The following is a 19,291-nucleotide window of genomic DNA, read 5'->3' on the forward strand; positions in this document are numbered from 1 at the left end:
GTTTTTGCATGGTTCACAAGCTAAGAATGATTTTGACGTTTTTAAGCAGAAACAAATCAAAAGAAGAATATTTTCATGACACACGAACACTTATGAAATTCAAATTCCAAGGTCCATAAATAAAGATTTATTGGAACAGAGCCACACCCATCTGTTTATATATTGTCCATGGCTGCTTTCGTGTTACAATGACAGAGCTGAGTACTTACGACACATTCTGCACGGCAGGCAAAGCCTCAAATATTTACTATCTGGACCTTTGCAGAAAAAGTTTGCCAACCCTGGTTTAGTGTCTAAACTCCACTGATACACAGAAATCTCGTAGCCCAATCATTAGGGCCTGATCATGTTTAATTCCCTAAGAGGTTGCAGCCAATTCTGATAGAAGCAGCAGAGAGAAGTTAGCAATCAATAAGTATGATGTTTGTGTGACTATCAAAGCATTGTCAAATAGAGGCGTTGAATGAAACAAAGTATACGAGGTAGCCTTCTGTTAATCTCTACCTTTCCTTGCCGCTCTGACAGAGGCTAGGAGTATTCTACCTCCTACCTCTAGTGAGCCAAATACTGCCTACAAGAAGAGCAGGATATTAGGCATTCCATCCTGTCAGTACGAGACACAGAATAGACATGACTGTCCACGTTCCTCTATGTCTGTGTTCGCTGAACTGCATCCTCTTCTCTGACGCAACAAGTATTGGGCTAACCTCTCTGACTGGCTTTTTCACCTTGCTTTTCTGATTAGGGCTATAATTCTCACCTTGAGGTGAGATCTTCCTCTGAGCTCCAGCCTGATGGGCTGGTGCTCTGATTCTCCAAGAAATCCTTTCTTCTCTCATGGTCCCTGGGAGCTGGATTCTGCTCTGCATGGCTTCCTCTTCTAGCTGGCATCTTGCTCTAATCCCAGTAGACCATATGATACCAGGTCTTGCCCTCAAATGTTTAGTCCTGCTGCTGTCCCTTACCCCAATGCCAGGACCTGATTGTCCTTTGACTACGGCTCAAATTTGCCTCATTCTTCAGACTCTGATTTCATGGGCTACCCACAGTCTTGAAGGTATAGTCCTACAACTGAGTTAGCCCATAGAATTTCAGTCATGCCCTTTCCAAGATTCTTTCCTACACCTTCCTTCTTCCTTTTGCTGAGGTCCCAGCATGCATCATGGTCCAGTCTATATTAATGACAATAGCCAACAGATCACAGACAGACCTGGAAGGAATCTCACAAGTTACTTATAGATGAGAAGACCAATTCTCAGGTCCCCAAAGGGGAATATACCTATCAATTCAGTCTAAGAACTAAGGAATAAGTCCCCCCCATATCCTTCAGGGAGTGCCTTGGAAATAAAAACTAACTTAAATGTGGTAAATTGTCTTTAGTGAGTCAATTCTGAATTTATTTATTTTTGATCCATCATTTTCTAAAAGATTTTATTTATTTATTTGAGAGAGAGCCCACGAGCGGGGGGGGGGAGGCGGGAGGGGCAGAGGGAGAGGGAGAAGCAGACTCCCCACCGAGCAGGGAACCCAATGCGGGACTCAGTCCCAGGACTCTGGGATCATGACCTGAGCTGAAGGCAGATGCTTAACCCACTGAGCCACCCAGGCGCCCCAATCCATCATTTTTTAAAAAAAGCCAAATAAACAAAAGTAAGGAGAAATCAAAATGACTGTAATAAATCTGCCCTCCCCCAAAAGGAGGAGAAAACGGAGGAAATACAGAACTTGAAGCCATCTGCAAAGAGGAGAAGTTTTGCTAAGGTGTGCCATGGCCCATCGCTTCGGTTCCCTTTTTCATTTCTTATCAGTCCTCTCGCGAACTGACTCCTTTAATGCCTAAATCTTTACAAGGAGAATCTCCAGGTAAAATCTCCCATTGCACTTGTTCAGTTACATTCCAATTTAGCAACCAAAATGTTACAGGTATTGAGCAAATGAGAAAGGATTCCAACTTATCACCACTTCTGTCTCTACCCGCAGAGGCTAAATGAAAGAACTGTGGTGCTTATTGGCAACTCTCCATGGAAATCAGGCAAAAATCCTGTGCATCATGGGAACGTGGTGGTGGAGTGGGAGTGGAGACTTGTGTAGAACCGACCTCCCCTGGCTAATTATTCAGAACTATTTCCCTGTAGGGGCATCGTCCATATCTTGTGTGTGATTGCTGAACCAGACCACAGCGGAGCAGGTCCAATCAGTTAAGCAATCTTAAAGATCTAGCAATGCATTTTCCCTCTGGTTTCATGCTGTTGTAAATGGTCAGAAGATTCTGAAGATGGCCGAACTGATTTGATTATCATGCCTCAAGGTTCAATGTAGCTGCCATGCATAGCTATGCCTTGTTTACATTTATTGTAACCGCTTGTCCTCTGCCCTAACACTTCTAATATATAAAAAATTTGATAACTCTTGGCTATGGCCAAGCACATAGTAGGCAGAATAAGTATTTGTTGACTGACATTTAATGACTAACCGTACAAGTCATAAGAGAATAACACAGACATTGTCTTGAAAGTGGAGGATGCCTTAGATTAGGCCAGAGGTTCCTAACAGGGGATGATTTTGCTACCCGTTCCCCAGGGGGGCATTTGGCAATGTCTGGAGACATTTTGGGCTGTCACAACAGAGAGTGGCCTCTACCCCATAGATGCCACAGGAATGCCACCAAACATCCTACAATGCGCAAGATATCCCCTTAAAAAAAGAAGTAGCTTGTCCAAAATGTTAAGAGTCCAAGGTTGAGAAACCCCAGATGAGGCAGATGAGAGATACGGAACGATCTGGCTATTTTAAAAGTAGATGAGGAACAAGTAAGTCAAGCACAGGGGATTTTTAGGGGAGGAAAACTGTTTTGTAGGACACGCTAATGGTGGCTACAAGTTATGATACATTTGTTGAAGCCCATAGAATATGCAGGATCAACAGTGAATCTTTTTTTTTTTTTTGAAGATTTATTTATTTTTTGAGAGAGAAAGAGCATGCGTCCAAAGAGGGGGAGAGCCAGGGGGAGAAGGAGAGAGAGAATCCTCAAGCAGGTTCAGCAGAATCCAATGCAGGGCTCAATCTCATGACCCTGAGGTCATGACCTGAGTTGAAATCAAGAGCCTGCCGCTTAACCGATTGAGCCACCCAGGCGCCCCCAACAGTGAATCTTAATGTAAACTACGGACTTTGGGTGATAAAGATATGTCTGTGTAGGTTCATCAACTATAACAAATGGTGCAGGATGTTGGTAGTGGGGGAGGCCATGTGTGCATGTAGGCAAGAGATATATGGGAACTCTCTGTACCTTCTGTTCCATTTTGCTGTGAACCCAAAAATACTCTTTACAATGGTCTTTTAAAAGTAGATGAGTTAGCTGGAAATAAAATGTTGGTTTTCAAAAAATAATCAGGTTTTCTTTATTCTGAAATATTTTGGAGGAAACTGGATTTATACTCTCAGGATTACCTTAGGCTTCAAACTGACAAATGTTGTCATGTGACATATTTTCCTAAATTAACTTTTTCTTCCCATGTAGTTTTTGTTAAAAAGGAAATTATTTCCATCAGCCTCCTTAATTAAGACCAAGTTCCAGCTGCAGTTGTGGTACTTTCAAATGTATGTTTTCCCCAGCTCAGAGCCTGGTTCCATGATAGGGTTCTGAAATTGAGCCTCTGAGGATATTCAGGAAAATTTATCTGTAATTTTCCTCCTTTATTACCAGCAACAGAGAGCTGGAAAAAAAAAAAAGCTTCTAGTGGACTGTTTTTGCCATGTACATGAGAGTAATTATAAATTCACTTAAATCCAATATCAAGATCTAGAAATTTCTGTGATACAGGAAGGGAAGAAAAGAGTACTGTGAGAGAAACTTCAGTCTTCAGTCTGCTAGACTTCCTGGCAAGGGTAGTCAGTACTATCTGCTATATCCAAAATTCCATTCACAAAGCAAAGAGCAGCATGATCTTGCAGATCCAAGTTATTTCCAATAGACCAAAAATAGACTCAAGGCTATAAAAAAAAATCTCCCAACCAATCCTTTTCTTTTAAAGCAGATATTCCTCGAATTACTGAAATCTAAACATTATTGAGGACTTTTAATACTTGCTGGTGTTCCCCTTATTTTTTTTCTTTTTTCAGTCTTCAGAAATTAAATGTCAAGCACTGTAATAACAAAGTGCGAAGATTATAAATTGAAACTCATGAAAGCGCAGGGAATGTGCAGAACTCAGAGTGACAGGACATGTGCAATCTGTATGTCCACCTATTAAAATCATAAGAAATAGTTTATCCAAAAACCAACATTATTTACTGCCTAGCATTTGGAATTTCATGCTATTGTCATGGCCTACATATCATTGTGACTTTTATGAAAGGAAGATTTTTAGCTTTTGCTAAGTTCAAATACCTAGCCAAATATTTCATTCTCAGGAATTTTTTTTCAGTACCTAGAACCATAGTCTATTATTACGGATATAATTTATGAATCAGTAAGACTGGCTACTTCCTCTGCTGGACTCCTCAAGGTCAGGGACCATCTCTTATTCATCTGATAGCACAATGTCTACACCGTGCACTTCCTGGCATCACCAGAGAGGTCAATGAATGTGTACTGAGTTTTATTGACTGTATGAACATCAACTGCTAATCATTCACACGTGAAAATCAGATTTCAAGTAATTATACATCATTAAACCCTATCTTGTGTTCATTTACATTTCATATGTTTAGTTTAGATTTTCAGGAAGTAAGAAATGGTTTTCTCATAAATGACTAAAACTTCGTTAACTGTGCTCTGCGGATATCATTTTTTATTTGAAAAACAATAGTGTCCTATTGTTTTTGAAAAACAAGAAGTGTCCTAACATTTTTACCACATGAATTATTACATAGTTAATGGCACAAGGAACTCCATCAGTGTGAAACATATATAGGATTTGTAGACTCACGCTGTATTTACCCTACATTTCCCTTCCCTAAGCTGGTTCTGTCTGATCGTTAAAATTAGTACCTTGTCAGTCACCTGTCAAATGTCAATCCAGCTTGTTGAGTTACTTCTGATAATAAGATCACCAAGATCGGCTGGAATTGCTGACAGGAAAAGAATTTTTCCATAATGATATTCAGAGGATTTGTTCAGCCCTTAAACTCCAATAGTATTTATCGATCTGCTTTGAATATCGTAACAGAATTCGTTTTTTGAATAGGCATACTATGAGGGAGAACTTCAATTTCTAAAATGGCATAGGAAGAAGAGACTTTTCTTTATAGAGCTAGAATGTGGTATATGGTTATCATGACATCTTTTAGGAAATCAATACCACACACATGTACAATTAAAAAAAAAAAAACCTTGATGACAGCTGAGCAAAAGCCACTCAAGACAGAGAATCTTAAGTTCTAACTTCACTGAGTTCTCACTTGCTGTACAATGTGAATCTTGATTTTCTTGCCTTAACTTTGGAAGGAAAAAAAAAAACTTGAATTATTTTTCTGCTAATGCCTTCAGAAGTGAAAGTGATAACAGCTATCTGACTTTAGCAGGGGACAGAGTATTAGTGGTTTCTGTGTTTTCACCATTTCTTTCCCAGGAATGAAAGAAACGATTTGAAAATTGAAAGTAAATACATGAAGAAAGATCCACCAACATGTATACTCAAACTACGACAGTAACAACAACAGAAAAAACTAAGAAGGTGAGTATTATTCACTTGAGAGTGGCTCTAACCTTCCCCTGGGTGGAGACATTTGCAGTCGCAGTTCATGAAGACAGTGAAGGTTTGTATCTTCTAATTTAGTGATCCTCAAACTTCACTTGTACATAGTAATCATCCACAACTTTGTCATAATGTAGATTTCAGGGGTGCCTGGGTGGCTCATTCAGTTAAGAGTCCGATTCTGGGTTTCAGCTCAGGTCCTGATCTCAGAGTTGTGAGATTGAGCCCTGTGTTGGGCTCCACGCTGGGGGCAGAGCCTGCTTAAGATTCTCTCTCCCTCTCCCTCTGCTCCTACCTCCTCCTTCTCTCCCCCTCAAAAAAAAAAAAAAAGAAAAGAAAAGAAATATAGATTTCAGATTCTCTACCCCTGGAGATTCTGATGCAAAACTGGTATTTGAAATTGGGATCTAGTCCTGTCCTCAAGTGATGTTTCTAAGTTTTTCTTAGATTGAGATATAATTCCCATACCATTCAAATTCACCCATTTAAAATGTACGATTCTTGGGGCGCCTGGGTGGCTCAGTCGTTCAGCGTCTGCCTTCAGCTCAGGTCATGATCCCAGGGTGCTGGGATCGAGCCCCGCATCGGGCTCCCTGCTCTGCGGGGAAGCCTGCTTCTCCCTCTCCCACTCCCCCTGCTTGTGTTCCCTCTCTCGCTGTGTCTCTCTCTCTCTGTCAAATAAATAAAATCTTTTTAAAAAATTAAAAAAATGAAATATACGATTCCAAGTTCCTTAGTATATTTACAGAGTTGTGCAACCATCATCACAGTCTAATTTGAATATCTTCATCACCCCAAAAGAATACCCATACCTATTAGTATGATGCTTTTATTTACCCTTCCCCCCAGGCCCTGGCAAACACTCTACTTTCTGTCTCTATAGATTTACCTATTCCGGACGTTTCATATAAATGGGATCGTATAATGTGTTCTTTCTGTCAGGCTTCTTTCACTTAGTGTTTTCAAGGTTCATCCATCCAGTAACTTCTATCCGTACTTCTTTCTTTTCAGTGCCGAGTAATGTTGTGTTGTGTGGCTATATCACATTTTTGTTTATCCATTCATCCATCAATGGACACTTGGGTTGTTTCCATTTCTTGACTATTATGCATCATGCTGCTATGAATATTCCTATTCAGGTTTCTGCATGGACATGGTTGCTAAGTGCTTTTTAAAAAAAAGACTAGAAAGCTTTATTAAATTGAGGGAACATTTCTAATTGAATACTTTTTGTAGAGGCACTTGGGTGGCTCAGTTGTTAAGCGTCTGCCTTCAGCTCAGGTCATGATCCCCAGGACCTGGGATCGAGCCCCGCATCGGGCTCTCTGCTGAGCAGGAAACCTGCTTCTCCCTCTCCCACTCCCCCTGCTTATGTTCCCTCTCTCGCTGTGTCTCTGTCAAATAAATACATAAAATCTTAAAAAAAAAAAAAAAAAGAATGCTTTTTGCAGGTAGCCATTGGCGGTCCATACAAACTGATGACTGCAGTGACCCATCAGAGCAGTGGCCAGTGACTGGTAAGGGTTAAAGGCTTTCAGAGGAACAGTGATGATAGAATAGTTCATAGTTCTGTGGCAGCTGGAAAAGACCAAACAGAGACCAAAGAAAGAATGCAACTTTTTATCCTTATTAATAGAAAAAATATAAAACTGAGTGACTGGAAGAAGCAAACCAGACCTCCATAAAGTGTCTGATCTCATCTGCCTTCTGACATGGTCAATAGCATAGTTTCTTTATAGTAGTTTTAAAGCAAAAGGAGGAAAATTCAGATGCAGTTAACCTAACCAGTTCATTGTGTTAGAAAAATATCCAGCTGCCTAAGAGGAAACGGATTCGTTAGAATAAGAAATGAACATAAAAATACAGAAAGACGGGGAGGAACGCTGTTATTCCACCCCCCACCCCCGGCACATCATGAAAGTAGAGAGAGTAATTCACATAAAACCTCAGTTACACTGTGCCTTTTGTTCTGCTCTTCCTCATGCCATTCATGGCGCTAACGCACACTTCTCTGGCTGAAAGCAGGCCTAGTATGTCAGGCCTTTTAAACAGCCTCTTAAATGCACAAATGGACTAAATCTATGGTGGGAGTCCCAATATCATCCATGTAGAGTTTAGGCCTAGAATAGCCTAGTCATCAGGAACTTAGGATTTGTTATCTCTCCTATGATTAAAAAAAATGATAATGAGTTTAATTTACTGGGGCCTTGTTCAACCATGTTTCTCTGGTAGCCATAAAAATCAACCACTTTTTAAAAAAGATTATTTATTCATTTGAGAGAGAGAGTGAGGGCAGGAGCAGGGGGGAGGGTCATTGGGAGAGGGAGAAGGAGACTCCTCGCTGCGCAGGGAGCCCATGGTTGGCTTCATCCCAGGACCCCGGGATCATGACCTGAGCTGAAGGCAGATGCTTAACCGACTGAGTCACCCAGGTGCCCCCCAAATCAACCATTTTTAATTCACTCTTTTCCCAGCTGCCTTAACCATCAACAATTTTTAATGCACTCTTTTCCCAGCTGCCTTAACCTCTCACAAGACAGCCAGCTAGACTGTGAACAAACTCTGATTTAGTTGTCAAAAAAATTGATTTTTTAAAAATCTATCACTTTGGGCGCCTGGGTGGCTCAGTCTATTAGGTGTCTGCCTTGGCTCAGGTCATGATCCCAGGGTCCTGGGATCGAGTCCCGTGTCAGTCTCCCTGCCCAGCAGGGAGTTTGTTTCTCCCTCTCCCTCTGCCCCTCCTCACTGCATGCTCGCGCACTCTCTCTCTCTCTCTCAAATAAATAAATAAAATCTTTTAAAAAATCTATCACTTTGAGTAATATTGGCTGATCTTTAGGCCTTCTCACAAACCTGGTCCTATGGTTCTTTTGTAGGCAAAAGTAGGCTATGGGGATCTAAGTTTTTTTTTCAACTTAGGAGAAATTAGTAATAAGGATGAAAAGAGCCCTGCTGACTTATCAAATTAATAATCAGTAGCACTATTATCAAAGACAATTAAGATATGATCCTTGCCCTGGAGAGCGAACACTCCTGCTGAAAATAGCAAGACACATGCATCACGGAGTTCGAGAATACCATAATATATTATAATATCTCTGCCAAAGGAATTCAGACATGGGAGAGATAAACGTGCACTCAAACAGTTAAAGATGACATTGGGGATAAAGTAAGATTTAAGCTGGGTCTGAAGTCTGGGGAGGATTTGATCAGAATAAGGGAAGAGTATTTCTCGAACGGGCAATGGTGTGAACAACGACTTAGCTGAAAGATTTAACATAATGTGGACTGGAGGACACATTCTCAGAAACAAATGAGAAGCGAGGCTCTATAAATTGGAGAGCCAGATTATAATGAGCCTTGGAAATTAGGCAGACATCCAGAGGCTGCTCCTACCGAAACTGGGAGAGTCTCACCAGAGCCGGGTGTGTCCAACCGGATTTTACTCAAAGAGAGCTGCCTATTAGAGAAGTCAAAGCCAAGAGTGGGGATATAAGGAAGAGGGTGGATAAGGAACTTGCAGATGTGGCCGATCCCATTCAAAGAATAATTAACCAGTGCATTCCAGACATTGGTTCGGGTGCTTTCAGGGGTTATAAGGGTGAACAAGAGTCCCTGATCTCATGGAGTTTACTGGGCAGACATGCGTATTACTGATACCTGGAAGAAAGTCATAAATGTTTTAAATACAAACAAGGAACAAATGGGGGCACAGAATACACATTAAATCTATCACAGTAAGAGGAAAAAGTGACTTTTTCATTCAATACTAACGATATCAGTCTTTTAGCACTGGCAGCGTTTGGCCAACGTAAGGGAACCAACAAGTACGACGAAACAAAGTAGGATGTGTTTGGAGAAAGGCAAGAAGCTTAGCAATACGATGCAGAGAAGAACAGTATAGAGTTGGGTGAAAGCTGAAAAAGCTGGTGAGGCCCAGAGAGAAGGAAAAAAGTCAGGAAGAAGGATTTGGACTTAGCCGATGATTTGTAGTCACTGTAAGTTCTTGAGGGGGAGTGAATTGGCATTCTCATATTTATTGAATCTACTCTATGAAAAGCCCCAGGCCACGAAAGGAGTGTGTATGAGTAATTAGCCTGGCAACAGTATACAGAACAGATCTGAAAGTGGGTGATATTGAAGTCAGAAAGGTCAACCAGGAAGATGTCTAGATTACTATGTAATCTAAGGGTGAAGAGACAAGAGCAGAATAGTGGAAGGGAAAAGGAGAGAAAGGAATCAACACATGAGCCACATTTCAAAGGAAATTGTGTTAAGACTTGCTGGCTACTTGCATACATGCTATAAAGTAGATGAGGGAGCTAGAGATGCCTGATGTATAGAGCCCCAGTGATTAGGAGGCTCTTAGTTTCCACCGACAAACACAGAAATTATATTCCAAGAATTAACTGAGTTGGGGTGGTTGGGTGCTATGGTGTTTATTTACAGTTCATTTAAAGTGTCAGGCAACCGGTACTCCATTGGATTACTCTGACTAAAACAGGGACCTGGGAGATATTTGAAACATGAGATTAAATGAATATCTGAGGAATGAAGGAAGGAAAGAAACAAATAGTTTTTGAATGTCTTTTATGTTCTGGACAATGAATGTGGAAAAGAAAGGTAGAAATGTGAAGAATAGGGTCTTGGGCAAAAGTCGAAAGTTAAGGGACAGGAGAAGGGTCAGCAAACAAGAAGGACTAGAAATTGTCAAAAATGTAGAAAGGCGGGGGCGCCTGGGTGGCTCAGTCGGTTGGGCATCTGCCTTCGGCTCAGGTCATGATCCCAGGGTCCTGGGTTTGAGCCCCACGTGGGGCTCCCTGCTCAGCGGGGAGTCTGCTTCTCACTCCCTCTGCCCCTCCCCTGTTTGTGCTTGCTCTCTCTGTTTCTCTCTCTCTCAAATAAATAAATAAATCATCTTTTTAAAAATGTAGAAAGGGAATTTACCCACAATGCTGTCTCTGAAAACAAAGAATAACTTGAAGAACACAGGGAAGGATCAAATAATTTGAGTATTTGGAAAGATTAAAAATGAACATAAAAGCTTTGCATTTGGTAAGGATCCTTGGTGACACTGAATTCAATTCCATCTCACAAATACTTCTTGCACATCTCCTATGTACTTAGCGTCAGAGGCCTAAAAACACCCTCATGGAGAATATAGTCTAGAAGAAAGACAAGTAAGCCATCAATTACAAGACGATCTGTTAAGTTCAACATGGGGAGACATAGGGTACTAATGTAGCGCATAGGGAGGGCCACCTATCTCCGACTGGAAGGATCGGGAAGGCTTTTCGGAAGAAGTCATGTTTAAACCAGGACCTAGGGGATGAGTTGGAATTAGCTAAATGAGAGGCAAGGGGTGACCTAAGCAGGAAACACCTGATGTGGTGATCCAGAGAGAAAAGGAAGTATGACCACTAAAACAACTGAAAGAAATAGTGGTCTAAGCGAGTGATTTTGTAGAGAAACTGCTGAAGAGGTCAACAGGGGACAGCTGATGCAGAATGTTATAGAGCCATGTCAAAGACTTTAAATTTAATCCAGATTGGTATTGGGAAGCTGTGAAAGGGTTGAAGCAGGAGAATGATATAATCGATTTTGCTTCAGAAAGATCCCTCTGACTGCATGCACACTGGGGCAAGATCAAGGTCAGGTTGACCAATGATGAAGCTATTACAGCAGTTTAGGGGAGAGATGATGGTGTTAGTAGAAATGGAGAGGAGTGGGTGGATTCAATAAATAGGTAGAAGGTAGCATTGACAGTTCTTGGTGATACACTGGTGTGGGAGATTTGGGGAGAGAAGAACCAAGAACGACGCCAGTATTTTTGGCTTGGACAAGGGAGTGGATACTGATGTAGAAGACACTGGATGAGGAGTAGTTTTGAGAATACAATACGATGAGTTCAGTTTTGAACATGTTGATTTGAAGGTACCCACTGGACATCCTAGTGCTGGTGTGTGGTAGGCAGTTGGCTAACACTATCTCAAGCTCAGGAGAGAGATTTAATTCACAGTTAGAGATTTGGGGGACAACTAGTTGGTAATTGAATCCTTGAGAGAAAACGAGCTATCCCTGGGTGAAGGTAGAGTAGGTTGGTGTTGAGTGAGACGATGAAATGTCTGAGGACAGAACACTGAGCAATACAAACATTTAAGGGCTGGGCAAACAAAGAGGCGTCAACAAAAAACCTGGGAACGAAGTGTGTGCGGCTCGGCAAAGAAATAAGACGGCAATTTCAGAAGTCAGTAGCAAAGGGCTTTTCTAAAGGAGGAAGCCTATCTCCTTTGATGATAGAGGGGGGAAAAGCCGATGGAGAGGAATACAGTGCAGATGTGACTAAGGAAGGCGTAAACGCTACAGCAAGGTCTTTCCAGAAACAGGGTAGCGGCGGAGTGAAGACTCACCGAGGAGACTCTTCTTCCTTTAACAGTAACAAGAACGATAGGAGAATGAATGTGGAGAAAGGAGATGGGCGGTTGGTAGCAGAGGAAGCTCACACTGGATGGCAAAACTTATTAGTGAAGTAGGAGTTGAGGTTTCTGCAGAGCATGCATGTCAGGAGATGGAAAATAAATTAGATGGAAGGAAGGGTTGTGCCTTAAGTGCCTTAAAGTTGCAAATTTCAAAATGTCAACAGTGCCAAGGGGGAGAAACCCATTGACGTTAGAAAGAACTATACCTTCCTTGCTGGACTGTTGTGAGGACTACACAAAATGATAGGTATAAGTCTCTCTACTATATATATAATTAAATGGAAAATTGGGGAGGTTAAATAATTTGCCCAAGGTCACATCACAAGGTCTGAAGAAGAACCAGCTTTTGAACCCCTCTGCCTGATTCCAAAGTCAAATTTAAACCACTAAATGCATTGCCATGTTGTAGGCAAGACATACAGACTACCATAAAACCCAAATATCTCTTATGAATAATTTTTCCTAAAAATATATTGGTTACTACACTGAAATCTGCATTCCTCCCAAGTTTACCTAGGACCCACCCCTCAACTCTAAACCTTTTCCATCTGAGAATAACACAACAGCTTTGTCCTATAGAAAACAGACTTGAGTCAGGCGCATCAGATGCGGACATACCAACATGACATGTTTTACCACTCATGGGTGTCTTCTAAATGAAACATTTTCATGTGATGGCCAGTTGCAGATCCATTCTCAAATTCTATCCAACATCCCCATGATGAGATGGATTCTTTCTGGGCTTTGGATTACAATTGGACTTCTGTGCTAACACCATCCATCATGCAAACTGCCCAAGTGCCTCTCGACAATCACTAGGCAGGAGCCAAACTCCAAACAAAGTACACAAATATAGGTTAAAAAGTCCTCAGTGACTGTGGAGCTTTGGTGGGTTTTCTTTTTTTTTTTTCTTGGTTTTTTGTTTTGTTTTTGTGACTTCTGAGTTTTTGCTACTTTTATTACAATGGTGACAGTGAACTTCTCCTTTGGAGGACTGTACCAACAATAAAGGAGGATAACTTCAATTCTCCCTAGAAAGAGGTTGATTTTTACAAAAGCCTGGCCTCCATGTTGAACATTCTCCCAATTTGTTTTCCTCAGGGTATGAGTGCAAATGATTATACGGTTCATACCTTCTTCTCAATACGTATCTCAGGTGACCTGCTCAACCCAGTTTTCCCAGAACTGCTCGGATTTAAAACAGAAGTCCCACTTCCTGGGAATCCCTTCGCTCCCAGGCAACAGCAATATCGGTCGCCCTAGATATACCCAGAGATTAATAACTAACACTAGAGAACAAAAGCTAATATTACTGGTATTTGTTGAGGTTCATTCAGAAGGTTTGGTACCAGAATTCAGCTCGGTGAATACTGATCACCATTTTTGGCCCTCACCTATTTTTCTCAAAGATGATTTTTGAAAGAGGAAAATTCGATCAAACCCTGATATGACATCAATAGGTTGCTGGTGGGATCTCTCATAGGACGCCATTTGTCAGCAAGCAAAGGACTTCACACTGTAACACGGTAGTTGTCGATCCTAGCTGCATATAAAATCACCTGGGAGGGAGGACTTCAAAAAAAAAAAAAAATCCGGCTGCCCAGGCTGCACACAAGACCAATTAAATTAGAATCTCTTGGGGTGGGACTCAGGCAGCAGTGCTTTTAAAGTACCTCCAACTGTTACAATATACAGGCAGGGTGAGAATCACTGTGGTAACGATGAAGCATCCTTTTTCTTCACTGTGCGTGTGGCTTGTGAGGAGACGGAGTTGTTAGCTACTTATGTTGTATGACTGAAGGATCCTAAGAAGGTCTCTGCTGCCCCTCCCTCCCCATCAAATGTTACATTATCCAAAATGGTACTATTTTTAATTGTTTTGTTTTTTAAAGATTTTATTTATTTATTTGACAGAGAGAGACACAGCGAGAGAGGGAACACAAGCAGGGGGAGTGGGAGAGGGAGAAGCGGGCTTCCCGCTGAGCAGGGAGCCCGATGCGGGGCTCGGTCCCAGGACCCTGGGACCATGACCTGAGCCGAAGGCAGACGCTTAACGACTGAGCCACCCAGGCACCCCAAAATGGTACTATTTTTTAAAAAAAAGATTTTATTTATTTATGAGAGAAAGAGAGAAAGCACAAGCGGGGAAGGGAGGGGCAGAGGGAGAGGGAGAAGCCGACTCCCCGCTGAGCAGGAAGCCCAATGTGGGGCTCCATCCCAGGACCCCGGGATCACGACCTAAACCGAAGGCAGACTCTTCACCTACTGAGCCACCCAGGTGCCCTTAGAATGGCACTATTGAAGATCAACAATCTTCCTCTGGAGATAATATTAGCAAAGACAGGCAGGAAGAGAAAACAGTATTAAGTTTTAGAAGGGTTTTCTGTCTTCAGGAAGCCCTAATTCAACTGTTTGGAAAGGCTCACCTACCCTTATGTTTGTGTCTGACCCAGAAGATGAAAGACTGTACAAGGAAAAACACTGTCAATCACAAAACGTTACAATGAATAGACCTGATACCAAAGCAGAGGGACTGTTAACCCCTGTTTACTGCAGCATTATTTACAATGGCCAAGATATGGAAGCAGCCCAAGTGCCCATCGATACATGAAAGGATAAAAAAGTTGTGATACACACATACACACACACACACACACACACACACACACACACACAAATATTACTCAGCCATAAAAAAGAATGAGATCTTGCCATTTGTGACAACACAGATGGACTCAGGGGGTATTATACTAAGGTGAAATAAATCAGAGAAAGACAAATATCATGTGATCTCACTTCTACATGGAATCTAAAAAACAAAACAAACAACAGACTCTTAGATACAGAGAACAAACTGCTGGTTGCCAGAGGGGAGGGGGTGGGAAGAGGGGTGAAACCAATAAAGGGGATTAAGAGGTATAAACTTTTAATTATAAAATAAGTAAGTCACGGAGATGAAAAGTACAGCATAGGGGTTACAGTCAATAATATCATAATAACGTTGCTGTGTGGCAACAGATGGCGCCTACACTTAATCATGGTGAGCGCTGAGTAATGTATAGAATTGTCAAATCAATATGGTGTATGCCCGGAATGGGTATAACATTGTATGTTAATTATACTTCAATAAAAAATAAAAGTAAAGGTGCTTTTACAGCGGGTTGGGTCAGACCAAGTCCCCAAGAGAGTTAGCCATTTGGGGTTGAGCCGACAAGAGGGGAGCAACCCAAAGCCTCATCTAAGTCATAGTCATGTTTTAAAAGGTGAGACTTGGACATGAGGTCAGGCCACAAACACAATCTAAAAGATCCAGCTGCTTTTCCAGAGGACTTTGTATGGCCCATTATTCCTTGCTGGCCTATCTGAGAGTGTGACTAGGTTTGTCTTCACCTCACATTCTACCTCTTCAGTAACATTAGAGCACATTGGTACTACAATAGAAAGAAGGCAGCTCCAAAAAATTCAACCTTCGAAGCAAACTGAGCTCATAGTGACTTGTGTGGATCATAAGATACCATAAGAAAGTTTCCCACTCTGCCTCTCTGATTCAATAAAGTCTGAGGAGTGATTGGAGCCAGGGATTCTGTGTAGACCCTCACTGATGACAGCACTGGGATGTTCACTCTGCCTTATGAAACCGTCCCCAAATTACCTTTCCCAAACGGTTGTCAAGGTGCCCGAAATCCTGCCATGAGAAACACATTCCTTCAAGTATTGAAAACTGGTTCATATTAAAGAAGCTTTTATTAACCAAAAAAAAGCTAATATCTTACACCAGAAATTCCTAGCCGGAAAACAATATCCTAACCTCATTTTCTAGATCTTTAAAATGGTTGCCACAGCCAAGCCCCATTATTTTCCACTTTCTAGGTTCTCACTTCCCTTCCCCTTTCCCTCTCTGTCTCTGTCTCTCTCACTCACACACACACACACACACACACACACACACACACACACACACAACTGTTAGAACCCCCCTACCCCCACCCCCAACCCCGTTTAAATCTTATCAGCCAAGACCTTGCTGGTGATGACTTGACAGCTGGCTGAGAGCGAGATGGGTCTTAGGGAGAAAGGGGGCAGATACTATAAAAGCAAAATTATTTAGGGGATGAAACTGAGTAATATTCACTGTATCCTGGGCCATTGATTTTTCCAATGGAAGCATCAGGTTAGGAATGAAGGGTTACATATACAAATAAAGATCAGCCAGACAGCCATGTATAACCTTTGGTTTCAAGAACAAAGTCTTTTCGTTGAATTGCATGTGTGTGTGCGGGGCGGGGGAGTGGGTCACCTTAAATGTATGATGTCATTGAGATGTTCCATACCTCTTTACCCGAGGGGCAATAATTAGATGTCAGGAATACCGGGGAGTTTTCTGGGCTATTAAAGAAAAATTCCACTTTTATCATCTCTGAATGATAAAGCTCCACATTCCTAAAATAGCTTAAAGCAGCGAAAGTCTAAATCTTTCTCAAATTTAGAAGACAAATAAAATTGGAAACACATATAGCGTCAGTTAGGCATTTTGATGGATTTGCAGCTGGGCAAGACATAATTCAGGAAGAGTTAAATAACAAAAGTTGGAGTTTTAAATGTTTCACCCTTACGGGAATCTTACTGATAATATTACAACAGGTAATGTCATAAAACATGGTGCATTCATCTTTGAAATAGAATAGAAAAAAAATACAGAATCCAAGTGAATAGTGGTCCTTTTGGAATAGCAGCAGTTTTAAGGAATGGAAAGTCATTGCACACATGGTTTTGGTGCTAGAACAAGAAAGAGAGAGCAGACCAACTTCGTATCTAGCCCTGTTTGGTTTCATTGGTTTTATCAGGAATGTTGGTCAGGGAGCATGCTGAGAGTGAGGATTTAGAGGAAAAAATGTGCTGTGTCTATAGAGAGTAAAATGCTGAGTGGGTTTGATTCCAAATTCACCACAGGCCAGGAAAAAGATTGTGCAGATCTCTGGCCCCCTGTTGCTCACACATGGCCTAGGCCTCACATTCAGTAGCTGCATTTGCTTTTCAAAGAACAGGGTCATTTTCTTAGCCCACACTTCTCATTAAGTTCCAAACACTTCCCTAGGATATGAAACCTCCTCTTTCTCTTTCCCCGTTCCTGGCAAAGCTGGCTCATTCACACAATACTGAAAGGGGCTGCTCTTTGGTGGGCAGACAGGATGTTCCATTGATCTATCTTGCTGGGACAGCCCATAAGTATTTGTCTGTTGGTGTCTCATACAAATGTCAACTGTTTCTGCCCAGACTGAATGAAATGATTTCTAGAAAACAGTGTGATGTTTGCGGCATTCACTCGAGAAGAATTTACTGGATATTCAGTCTGTGCAAGGTATCGGGCTAAGCCCTGGAACAGGAAGGGGAGCGGGGGGAGGAGGAGACGCGACAGGAAATGTTGGAGAGACACAAAGATGAACAGGCAGTAGCTTCTGCCTTTAGTAATAAGAGCTAATATTTTATTCGATAGTTAATTTGTGCCAGGCGCTGTCCTCATGGCTTTACATGGATTAGGTAGTTTATGCTTTACAAAACTACTATACTCTCTTTTATAGGTGAGTTGAGACTACGAGACATGAGTCCAAAGTCACACAGCTAGTGATGGGCTCGAGGTTTGAGCCTGGTCTATTTGACTCCAAAGGCGGAGTATATAACCACTATGTTCTAGTGCCTTCAGAGACTTGGTATCTACTTAGGGAAAGAAACACGCACAATGACCTTTCATAAAAGGGATATGGGGAGAGTTACAAAAGATCAAGCAAAATGCTATGGGACTACAGACTCAGGAGCAATTAATTTTCCAGGAAGAATTTATGGATGGAGCAAACATTGAGCTGGACCTTAAGTGAAGACCCAAAACCTCCTAGGGAGGATTTGGGTAGGTGGAAGTGAGGAAAAGAGTATTTCAGGTAAAGGAGTTAAGTCACAGAACGACAAGTACAAGATCAAGCCCCACACAGGGCTCCATGCTCAGCAGGGAGTCTGCTTGAGATTCTCTCTCTCCCTCTCCCTTTGCCCCTCTCCCCCTCTCCCCCTCTCTTTAAATAAAATAAATAAAATCTTAAAAAAAAAAAGATTGGCATCTCACTGTCACATAACTTGAATGCCAAGTCACGAAGTCAGGATTTTATTCTTTCTGAAGTCCATAATGGTTTTGGCACAGCCAAGTGAGATGATCAAATCTGTGATTTGGAAAGAGAGTTTCGGTGGCACCTTCGATCACAGCAGGGGCATCAAGTGGATTAGAGGCCAAAGACCCATTGTGTGACTAGAGGTACTGTCTGGGCAAGGGCTGGGTAGGAACCTGAACCAGGGCGTTTTCATGGGCAATGGGGTAGAAGCAGCAGCTAACCTGAAACAGTTGGTCATCAGGGCAGCTGGTAACTGACTGCAAGGGAAAAGGATGGTTTGAAGGGGATGCCAAAATTTCTAGCCTGATTGACTAGGCAGCTTATTGAGCCCCTGAGACAGAGTAAGTCTGGAGGCAGGAGGTGACCATGAATTAGGGGATTTGTAGGAGGCTATACAGCAGGCTGTGGTTAGTCATACCTGAAGCTCAGGGAAAAGGCGAGAAGGTAGATTTATGAGTCACCCCAGGAGAGGATATAGTCTAAACAGAAGTGAGACTACTCAGGGGGAATATTGTTAAATAAGAAAACAATTTCTTTTTTTTTTTTTTAAGATTTTAGTTATTTATTCATGAGAGACAGAGGAGGAGAGGGAGAGAGAGAGAGGGAGAGAGAGAGAGAGAAGCAGAGGGAGAAGCAGGCTCCCAAGGAGCAGGGAGCCCGATGCGGGACTCGATCCCAGGACCCTGGGATCATGACCTGAGCCAAAGGCAGACGCTTAACCATCTGAGCCACCCAGGCGCCCAAGAAAACAATTTCTGTTTCTGGCAATAGGATGATTGTATGGAGAATATTCTCTCAATAAAGAATGCCTACTTAGAATGGCCCCTGACATGGCGAGCACAATGTGGGGGAAAAAAGAGTGCCTAAAAGTCTGGATAAAACATGTTCCACGTTCGGACACGTGGGTGGCTCAGTCAGTGAAGCATCTGCCTTCAGCTCAGGTCGTGATCCCAGGGTC

General features: G+C 42.0%; 1 long non-coding RNA gene across 1 annotated transcript in view; it reads left to right on the forward strand.

The window, feature by feature from the left end:
* The first annotated feature begins 5,632 nt into the window (after nucleotides 1-5,632).
* LOC112810187 (uncharacterized) overlaps nucleotides 5,633-19,291 on the forward strand; it is a 54,909-nt gene continuing 41,250 nt past the window's right edge. Inside the window, exon 1 of the long non-coding RNA XR_012376111.1 lies at nucleotides 5,633-5,678. This is a non-coding gene — a long non-coding RNA (uncharacterized lncRNA). The remainder of the gene's footprint in view (nucleotides 5,679-19,291) is intronic.

This window comes from Callorhinus ursinus, unplaced genomic scaffold (assembly GCF_003265705.2).
Source record: "Callorhinus ursinus isolate GAN/ISIS: 27379988/994484 unplaced genomic scaffold, GSC_fseal_2.0 scaffold65, whole genome shotgun sequence".
Taxonomy (NCBI): Eukaryota; Metazoa; Chordata; class Mammalia; order Carnivora; family Otariidae; genus Callorhinus; species Callorhinus ursinus.